Genomic DNA, 10,334 nt, shown 5'->3' on the forward strand with positions numbered 1-10,334 from the left:
TGGGGTAGAGCAGTCTGATCCAATTGCAGATTCCCTCTCTAAAGCCCATTTTGGAGAGAACATCTCTCATATACCTGTGTGATATCCTGTCAAAGGCTTTCTCCTGGTCCAGGCTGGTCAGGCAGGCGTCCAACCCTCTGTCCTGCACGTAGGCGATCGTATCCCTGAGGAGTGCGAGACTCTCAGCGATCTTCCTGCCTGGCACAGCACAGGTTTGGTCAGGGTGAATCACCGACCCCAGAGCAGACCTGACCCGGTTGGCAATTACCTTTGACAGGATTTTGTAAGCTGCATTCAACAGTGTGATCGGTCTCCAATTTTTGAGTTCCTCCCTCTCCCCCTTCCGCTTGTAGATGAGGGTGATGATGCCTTTCCTCATGGATTCGCTCATGGTACCTGCCCGAAGCATACTGACATACACCTCCAGCAGGTCCTGGCCAATCAAGTCCCACAGAGCGGAATAGAGCTCGACCGGTAAGCCATCGCTTCCGGGAGTTTTATTCTTTTCGAAGGACTCGAGGGCCCTGGTCAGCTCATCCAGAGACAGCGGCTGGTCCAGCCTCTCGCGTGTTCTGTCGTCTAAGACCTCCGTGATAGACGACAGGAACGACTGGGAGGCCGCGCTGTCGGTTGGCTTCGCATCATACAGACTGGCATAGAAGGATTTACTGATCCTCATGACGTCAGCCTGAGATGACGTTACCGAGCCGTCTTCTTCCTTCAGGCTGCTGAGCACAGAGCTCTCTTTGTGCACCTTCTGGAAGAAGAAACGTGAGCACGTCTCGTCCTGCTCCGCCGAGCGGACCCTGGACCGGAAGATTATCTTGGAGGCCTCCGAGGCAAAGAGCGAGGCTTGCTGGCCCTTCACCTCCTTGGGGTCCTCCGTGACATCGACCCCCATCGTCTGCAGCAGGAGCAGGTTCTGCATACTTTCCTGGAGCTGGGACAGTTTTCCCCGCCTCTCTCTCTTGTCTCCTGAACCCCTTTGAGGATGAAGAACCTCTTGATGTTCCCTTTAACTGTTTCCCACCAGTCCACTGGAGACTCAAAGAGGGGCTTCACGGTTCTCCAACCTGCGTAGTCCCTCTTGAGCTCCTCAATGTTCCCCGGGGTCAACAGCTTTGTGTTCAGCTTCCACGTTCCCTTACCCGCCCGCTGCTCGTCCTGTAGGTGACAGTCGGCCAGCAGGAGGCAGTGGTCAGAGATGAACACCGGCTTGACGTCGGTGGATCTGACCGAGAGCGTTTGGGACACAAACAGGTAATCTATCTTTGAGCGGATAGACCCGTCTGCCCGTGACCAGGGTGTATCTACGCTGTGCTCCGTCTGCAGGGGCGCTGAAGACGTCGTGCAGCTTGGCATCTTTTACCGTGTCCAAGAGGGCTCTGGACGTAGCGTCCAGTTTACTGTCCCACCTCACCGGATCGTCCATCTGCATCAATGATACAGTTGAAGTCTCCGGCCGGAATGACCGGCCTGGACGTAGCCAGCAACAGTGGAAGCTGCTGCAGGACGGCCAACCGTTCACTCTTACCCACTGGGGCGTACACATTGATCAGTCTCAGGGGAGCATTCCTATACATAACGTCGGCAACGAGAAGGCGCCCGCCCACCACCTCCTTAACCTCGGAGATGGTGAAGTTGCCTCCTCGCAACAGGATACCCAGGCCGGAGGCGCGGCTATCGTTGCCCCCCGACCGAACTGATGGCCCATGGGCTCGACCCTCTCCTGTAGCTGCTGAGGTGCGGTATCCCACACTCCTGCAGAAACAGGAGGTCGGCTTTAACGCTGGCCAGGAAGGCCATCGTAGAAACCGATTTGATACTACACACATTGATGCTGGCAATTTTAAACCCCATTTTAACAGTTTACAAGGTTTACCGGTGTCCATTTGCTGCTGGTCTTGCCCCTCTGGGGTAGCTGCGTGCATCCCCGTGGTGACGGCGAACTGCTGGACCTTCCCAGGGCTGAGGTAGCTGTCCGGCTCCACGCTGGAGCCATTTCCCCGCTCTGGTGTCTTCAGGTCGGGCCCAGGGTCTGCACCATCCAGTTCTCTATCTGACAGCGGGGCTGTCACAGGACTGCTGCTCCCAGTTACCTGGAGCTGTGGGCCGGTGGGTAACTCTTGGTTCTCACCGGGTAGGGGGAGGCCTTTACCCATCCCAACAGAGGGATCGTCTTTCCCTTCCTGGGCGGTGCTGCCCTCCTTTCTCCCCACGGCGCTCTGTCTCTTCCTCTGGAGAGGACCCTTCTTGCGCCCGTCCTCACCGTCGGAAGAGCTGCCTGTATCCTCGTCGTGGGTGGCTTTGGGGGCCTGGCGAGGTTTCCTCTTCCTGCTTTTGACAGTAATCCAATCCTCTGCCTCCTTTGTTCCCTCCTCTTCCCTTTCCTCTGCCGGTCTTGAAGGAGCTTGGATCGGCTGCTGCACCTCCCCGCTGTCTGCTCTGCTACAGCCTTCTGGGAGCCTCCAGACACCGTTCCCTTGCTGTTTTGTGGTACCTTGCTGGTCTTAGTTGGTCCACGGCTCGTGTTGCCACCTCCGGCCATCTGTGCGTAGGTGGCGGCTCCTCGTCTTGACCAGGCCTTGTACATGTGGCCTGCCTCTCCGCACAGGTTACAGTTCTTGGCCTCCTTACATTCCTTGGTCGGGTGACCTTCCTGCTTGCAGTTTCGACAGATGGTCACCTTACAATCTGCCGCCACGTGGCCTGACCTCCCGCGGGTTTGGCACACTTTCGGCTGCCCTGCCTACGTCAGGTAACCTCTGCTTCCTCCGATGGCGGAGCTGGAGGGTGGGTGGAGGATGTTCCCGCTGGCGTCGACCCTCAGGGTTACCCGGACCTGTCGTTTGCTGGTCCAGATCCCAAAAGGATCGACTACATCGGTACTCTTTCCTTCGACCTGGACGTATCTTCTCAGGAAGGTCAGGACATCTGCCGCTGGGACGTGAGGGTTGTACATCTGGATTGTAACAACCCGCCTCCTCTGCGCAGGAAGCGCACACAACGGGACCGCCGACAAGATGGAGAACAGAGGTTCCCCTTCCTTCTCCTTGAAAGACCTTCAGGAGCTGCTCGCAATTCTTCAGACTCGTGAAGGTCACGGCGAAATAGCCTGCCGCAGGGAAATCCTGCAGGCAGTACACGTCTACTGCTTCAAACCCGCAGCACTCCAGCAAAACTTTCTTCACAAACACCGTCTGATCGACTGGTGTGCGCTCCTCCACATTCTTCACAGTCACCCTGACTGTGTTGCGAATGCCCTGGCCAGGGCTGCAAGCGGCTATACCTGAATTGGCGTTAGGCCGAAGCCAGCATGAAGATCCACCAAGAGCAGGTCAGCACAACCAAACGATCCTCCGACGTCCAATCACGATCCAGCAATGGTCTCCAACAGCTCGCAACACGATCCCTGTGGTTTCCTCCCCCAGCCAGCACACGTCCACAGCGTCAAACACGCGGCACTCGAGCAGAACCTCTTCCTCTAGTCCTCAGGGAACTACACATATTCTAAGCCAAAAGCAACTCCTAAAAGGAGTAACAGGGCAGGATAGACCTCAAGCCACTTCAAGGGCAACATGCAATACAGCTGAGAATCCAAGCAGATATAACAGATCTCACACTAACACCAGGTTTTCAGTGACCTGCTGTACTGTTATGATGACTGTACTGCCATCACAGCTGTCTATTATATTAATGTCACCAAGTGAAAAGGAATATCTTGTATACAGTTTGCAGTGAGGGAGATGGATCAAAACAGGACATTCCTTGTGGAATAATAAAACCTCGACTCTCATTTTCTGTCTATGCAGATTTGGGTGGGTGAGGGTGTGAGAGGAAATTCAAGATTATTCATAAACTATCAAAGGCGGCTCAGGGAAATAAGTCAGTTGTGTGTAGATCTGGCTTTTAAATTTATGGAATTCATCTCCTTAGTCAGGATTTTTCTGGGGATGTTTTGAACTCAGACAACAAATGTTCATTTTTTAAAAAAGTTTCGATAATATTTTTCAAACTTTTGCTTTGATCGAGGGAGTTAAAATTTTAATACAACAATCCAGGATATTAAGAATTGAATTGTTGATTTTTAAATAGAATACACAATACATACAACAAATAAATGAGATGTAGAATAAATGTACAGTGGGGAACCAAGTACAGGAGGACCCTGATTATCTGGCATTCAATTATCCGAGTTTCAGGTTATCCGACGGGATTATAACATCCTGATGTTTGGCTAAACTGTGTTCTCCAGCAATTGATTATCCCACAATATACTTCCTGCCCGTGTCATTCGGATAATCGAGGGTCCTCTGTACCTGAAAAAAAATGTCAGATTGCCGTTTGGATGGAACTCCTGAACAAAACTGACCCCCTCCATGGCTCTGACCAAAACATAACGGACAATTTCCATAAAGGTTTAACAAATGAGTTTTAACAGCAAGAGGCCGTTCATAACTTGTAAGGGCCAGGCTAAAGGAATGGAATATCTCTGAACAGGGGAGAGAGCAATGAAATGTAAATAAAAGTTAACAGCACGGGGGACCAGGACAGTAGGTTCCAGTTGAAGTAAAGAACTGTTGTTATTGCTGTTTAAGGGATCATCTGTTGTGCTGAGAGGGAAGAGATGCTGTCCAGAGGGGTAGAGAGTGATGAAGACAGCACATTGTTCTAAGGGTCAGGTTTTGTGTTTCTTAATTCTCCCGTGTTTACTTTTAATGAACTGAGCACCATTTCCTGAACAAAGGGTCAAGCAGGCAGCTGACCCCGAGACTGCCTTGTTGTCACGAAGTGCTGAAGGGTTGTGGATCTGAGTTTACCTCCCTCAGTTTCTGCTGGTGCTTTCTGTGCACTCCCCTTATTCCTCAGCCAGTATATTCTTTTTGAGGTACTGTAAAAAGGTTAAATTGTCATTGTCTTATCACACCACAGGAGTGCTCTCTCTCTCTCTCTCAGAAACAGAGAGAACTGTTGGTGGCTTCTTAACTTGAAGGTGGCCACACATCAGGCAAGGGGGAAGACGTTGACATGAGTCCTTTGTGGAAACTTGAATCTAGAACTGAAAGAGAGACTCTGAATGGGAAGGTGATCAGGTTCCTTCTCCAAATTGCCTCATCACATTGTGCTGAAAGTATCCAAGTTTGCCCCTAACTCAAACCATGCAAGGTAGGTCACGCAGTACCAATACTAAGGCCAGCTTTATCTGTATCAGCTTGAGGACTCTGCACTGGACAGCATTGGTCTGAAGCTTCTTACTCCCCACACTAGTAAGGACCAGTGTTGGTGCAGTGGTAATATCACTGGACCAGAGGCCCAGGGTAATGCTTTGGGAGCTCACATACATATACACTCACACATACACACACTCTCACACACATACACACTCACATACACACACACACACTCACACACAATTTATACACACACACGCACTCACACGTATATACACTGATGGAATTTTATTTCAGCTGAAGTTGATCTTTTTAAATCAGTAATAGTGACCACAAAACTAGAATTAATTTTGAGAAAGGATCGGGTCCACTCGGGTCCTTTCAGGGAAGGATATCATTTGCCCTGACCCAGTCTGGTCGACCCACGTTTCCAGATCCACAGTAATTTGGCTGATTTTTAACTGCCCTGTGAAAACCGAGTTCAGTTCACGGGCAATGAGGAAAGGGCACCACATACAGGCTTGCCAGGAATGCCCACAATCACAGGAAAGAATTGACCCAAAGCTCAATTTAACTTGCAAATGGGTCTGTTCAAATAATCCTCAGGAATCTCCGATCCATACGAACCTAACAAGTTACGATTTCAGCACCACCTTGTAGTTCCCCATATGTGCTCGTGTTCATACATCTGCTTCTGTGTGCACGTTTATCACAGTGCTGCACCTAATAACATGGGAAATTAACAGTAGTCGCATGACTCATGGGTGTGTGTGTGTGTGTGTGTGTGTGTATATGTGTGTGAGAGTGTGTGCATATATGTGTGTGTGTATATGTCGGTGTGTGTGTATATGTGTGTGAGAGTGTGTGCATATATGTGTGTGAGTGTGTATATGTCGGTGTGTGTGTATATGTGTATATGTGTGTGAGAGTGTGTGCATATATGTGTGTGAGTGTGTGTATATGTCTGTCTGTGTGTGTGTGTGAGAGAGTGTGTGTGCTCGTGTGTGTATATGTGTATGTGTGTGTATGTATGTGTGAGTGTGTGTATATATATATATGTGAGAGTGTGTATGTGTGTTTGTGTGTATATGTGTGCATGAAAGTGTGTGTGTGTGTGTGTGTGTATATGTGAGAATGTGTGTGTGTGTATATATGTGAGAGTGTGTGTGTATGTGTGTGTGTGTGTGAGAGAGAGTGTGCACACACAAGTAAAAGTCTTTGTTTCAGGTCATGTATGTTATTCTATCGCACAGTGACAGAACCCACAACCACATCCACACTGCTCACATATGCCCCAAGAAGTGGTTTAACCTCCGTTCTGTTTGTATGGAGCAGGATTGCTCCAGACCAAGATATTAAAATAAAAACCACTGGTGGTTCAGGAGAATTCGGAGAATCCTCACCTCATCGTTCAAACGGCCCAGCGGTTTCCTCATCCGGATTCTGGCTCCCAACAGTTCATCCGCACCATGGAACACAGAACAGTACAGTCCAGTCGGCCCTCCATGTTGTACCGGCCTTTTATCCTCCTCTAAGATCAGACTAGCCGACACACCCTTCATTACACTATCAGCCACGGGGCTATCCAGGAGTGTCTTCAATGTATCTGACTCTGCTACCACTGCTGGCAGTGCATTCCCACCACACTCTGTAAAGAACCGACCTTTGACATCTCCCCGAAACCTTCCTCCAATCACCTTAACATTATGCCCCCTTGTGATAGCCATTTCCACCCTGGGAAAAAGTCTCTGGCTATTCACTCTAACTAGGCCTCTCATCATCTTGTACACCTCTATCAAGTCCACCTCTCATCCCTCTTCATTCCAATGAGAAAAGCCCTAGCTCCCTCAACCTTTCTTCCTAAAACCTGCCCTCCAGTCCCAGCAGCATCCTGGGAAATCCCCCCCACCTCCGCACCCTCTCTAAAACTTCCACATCCTCCCTGTAATGAGGCGACCAGAACCAAACACAATATCCCAAGTGTGGTCTAACCAGGGGCTCTACTGAGCTGCAGCATAACCTCACGGCTCTTAAACTCAATCCCCCTGCTAATGAAAGGCCAACGCACCGTACACCTTCTTATCAAACCTATCAACTCAGGTGGCAACTTTGAGGGATCGATGGACACAGAGCCCAAGATCGCTCTGTTTGGCCACACTGTCACGAATCCTGCCTTTAACCCTGGATTCTGCATTCACATTTGACCGTCCAAAGTGAATCACTTCACGCTTTTCCAGGTTGAACTCCATCTGCCACTTGTCAGCCCAGCTCTGCGTCCTGTCAAAGTTCCAGCCTACAACAGCCCGCCACATAACCCACCAAACTTACTGACCGACCCTTCCCCTTCCCCATCCAAGTCCCAGAACGGAATCCCTGTGGAACACTACTGGTCACCCAGCTCCATCGACCACCACCCTCTGTCTTCTATGGGCCAGCTAATTCTGTACCCAGACAGCCACATCTCCCTGTATCCCATGCCTCCTTACTTTCTGAATGAGCCTACCACGGGGAACCTGATCAAATGCCTTGCGAAAATCCATGCCTGGTAGCATCTGTGAACAGCAGAACAGGCTGAGTATTTTGGTCATGGTCATTTCTTTCGACTTACAAAATGAGGGGTTTGAAGTCAATGGGGTAAAGATGAGAGGAGAGGAACATATTCTACCGGTTTGGTGTCTATCTTTCAGTCACATCACAATCCAGCCGAATGACTTGCCCCTGAACAATGACCATTTCTGAACCGAGGAGAAAGTGAGGACTGCAGTTGCTGGAGGTGAGAGTTAAGAGTGTGGTGCTGGAAAAGCACAGCAGGTCAGGCAGTATCCGAGGAGCAGGAGAATCATTTCGGCTCCTGACCGGCTGTGCTTTTCCAGCACGACACTTTTGGACACTTCTGAATCTGTTTGTAACATGTTGCGTTCTCGAATACCTTCCTCAAGTTGAGATAAATAGCATCCACTGGTCTTGCTGTTGCCCATAACCACTACTGCTTCCTCACACACACACAAAAAAAATCAGTAAATTGGTCATTCTTGAAGTTGTAAGATTTGGCTTTTATGAAGGAGAGAGTGAGGACTGCCGATGCTGGAGATTAGAGTCAAGACGGTGGTGCTGGAAAAGCACAGCAGGTCAGGCAGCATTCGAGGAGCAGGAGAATCATTTTGCCCTAGGATGCTGCCTGACCTGCTGCGCTTTTCCAGCACCACCCTCTCAACTGAGGGCTTTTATCAAGGTTTGAACTGGAATGGTATAAACGCAAGGTTCATTTTGGAACTGGCCATTGTCGACTGTTACCATTGAGGGTGACATTTTAATTGAGGCTTTATTATAACTGGCAGAAGTCTTAAATGAATTTCAAATGGAAATCCCTGTACAGTACATGAGCCTCAAGCACAGCACATGCTCAGCAAAATCTCCTCGTTTCAAATCATTTCTTTTCCCGTAGCTTGCTCTTTGCAGACGTTCTCAATTTGAGTTGGAAGCACAGACCGACTTCCAACCCATTGCTTGGTAATTGGGGAAAGGTCCAACTGGGATGGGGTGGTTAGCCAGATCTAGCACTGGTCACGGGTTCAGGGTTATAATTTACATGTGTATCTCACACAGAAAGCAGTTGAGGCCAAAGCATAAAATGTTTTCAGCAGGGAGTTCGATCGAGCTCATATGGCCAAAAGCATCAAACGTTAGGGGGGAAAGCCAGAACAGGGTGCTGATCAACCCTGATTGTACTGAATACTAGAGCAGGCTCGAAGGGCTGAATGGCCTCCACGTGCTTCTATTTTCTATCCAAATGTGAGGAAAGCAGAAAAAAACGCCCAGAAAGGACGGCTGGAACTTGAAATGGTGTGTTCTGGGTGTAGCCCGTTAGCACATTACTCCAGTGCACAAACAGACCCTTACCTCAAATCTCCTCTCCGAAGTTAGAGGCGCAGAGTTCAGAGGCAGCTGGAGAGAGTGGAAGGGCAGGCGGGAAGCCTAGCCTTCCCAATTTCATACATCCACTATTCCGAGTTCTCAAATATGTCACAAATTTGGAGACCCGTTTGCTCACCCTCGAACTCCAGAAACTGTGTGTGTTATGGAAGGCCACCATCTCAATTAATCAAACCAGAAGATAATACATACATTTGCAAGGTCTCTACCATTCCTCCAGGTATGCGATATTTATAAAGGAGCCAGCAATAGACAAATACCACTTCTCCTTGACAATATTGCTATTAGAAATTAATTTGCTCTGCTCTCTCTTTGAACTGATTCTGTCCTGACACCACACGATTGGAAATCCTCACCTCCCTCGGTCACTCCTTCTTGGAAAACTCTCCAGCATTTCTCCCAGTCGCCTTTTATATGTTTGGCTATCCTCTGGCCCTTGGCTCTTTCACCCTTTCTTCAATAAAAGGTTCAGGATTTTTTTTGACAACAATTTTTTTAAAAAGTCAAGTAACATTGTTCCTGATCTCCAGATACTGTTAAATGTTCTTTCAGTTAAAAAACAGACAATACTGTCAATTTTTGCGTATTTATTGCATTGATATTTGATGCAAGGACACTTGGGTAATGGCCAACACAGTCTATCTCACGTGGTGAGCAGTTTCTCACCAAAATAGGAGACGATCAAACAGTAATGTTGAAGATATTAATCTCGGCTCAGTGATAAGCAAGATGAGAAGATAACATTTAGTCATTTCATGTAGTTTCATAAACATTTTAAATCTTTCTTGACTGGTTCCTGTGTATTGACACTGTACCAGTTGCAGTAAAACATGTACTGTCCCAATAATGCACTGCAGTATTGTGCTGGACTGTTGTTTTCATGGTTGTGAAATTATATTGACATAACTAGATACTTTGATTAAACTTTAACTGCACTTTAATAGGACATTCTAACAAACTTTATTCCTGGTAAATCTTTTCGGTACTCTTTCTGGTTTAAATGATATCCTTTCGATAGGAGGGCTACCAGAACAGCACACAGGACTCCAAATGTGGCCTCACCAATGAATGTATGTCCTGGAACAAGACCGCCCCCCTCCCCCCCCCACCCCCACCCCCTGTGAGGGCTAACAGCAGAGAGAGGGAGGAAGAGACAGGGATCTAAAAACTCTTGGAGGGGAGAGGATGAGCATCAGCATTGTTGGGAACTCAAACATCAGAGACGGCAGG

This window comes from Hemiscyllium ocellatum, chromosome 48 (genome assembly GCF_020745735.1).
Source record: "Hemiscyllium ocellatum isolate sHemOce1 chromosome 48, sHemOce1.pat.X.cur, whole genome shotgun sequence".
In the NCBI taxonomy this organism is placed as follows: Eukaryota; Metazoa; Chordata; class Chondrichthyes; order Orectolobiformes; family Hemiscylliidae; genus Hemiscyllium; species Hemiscyllium ocellatum.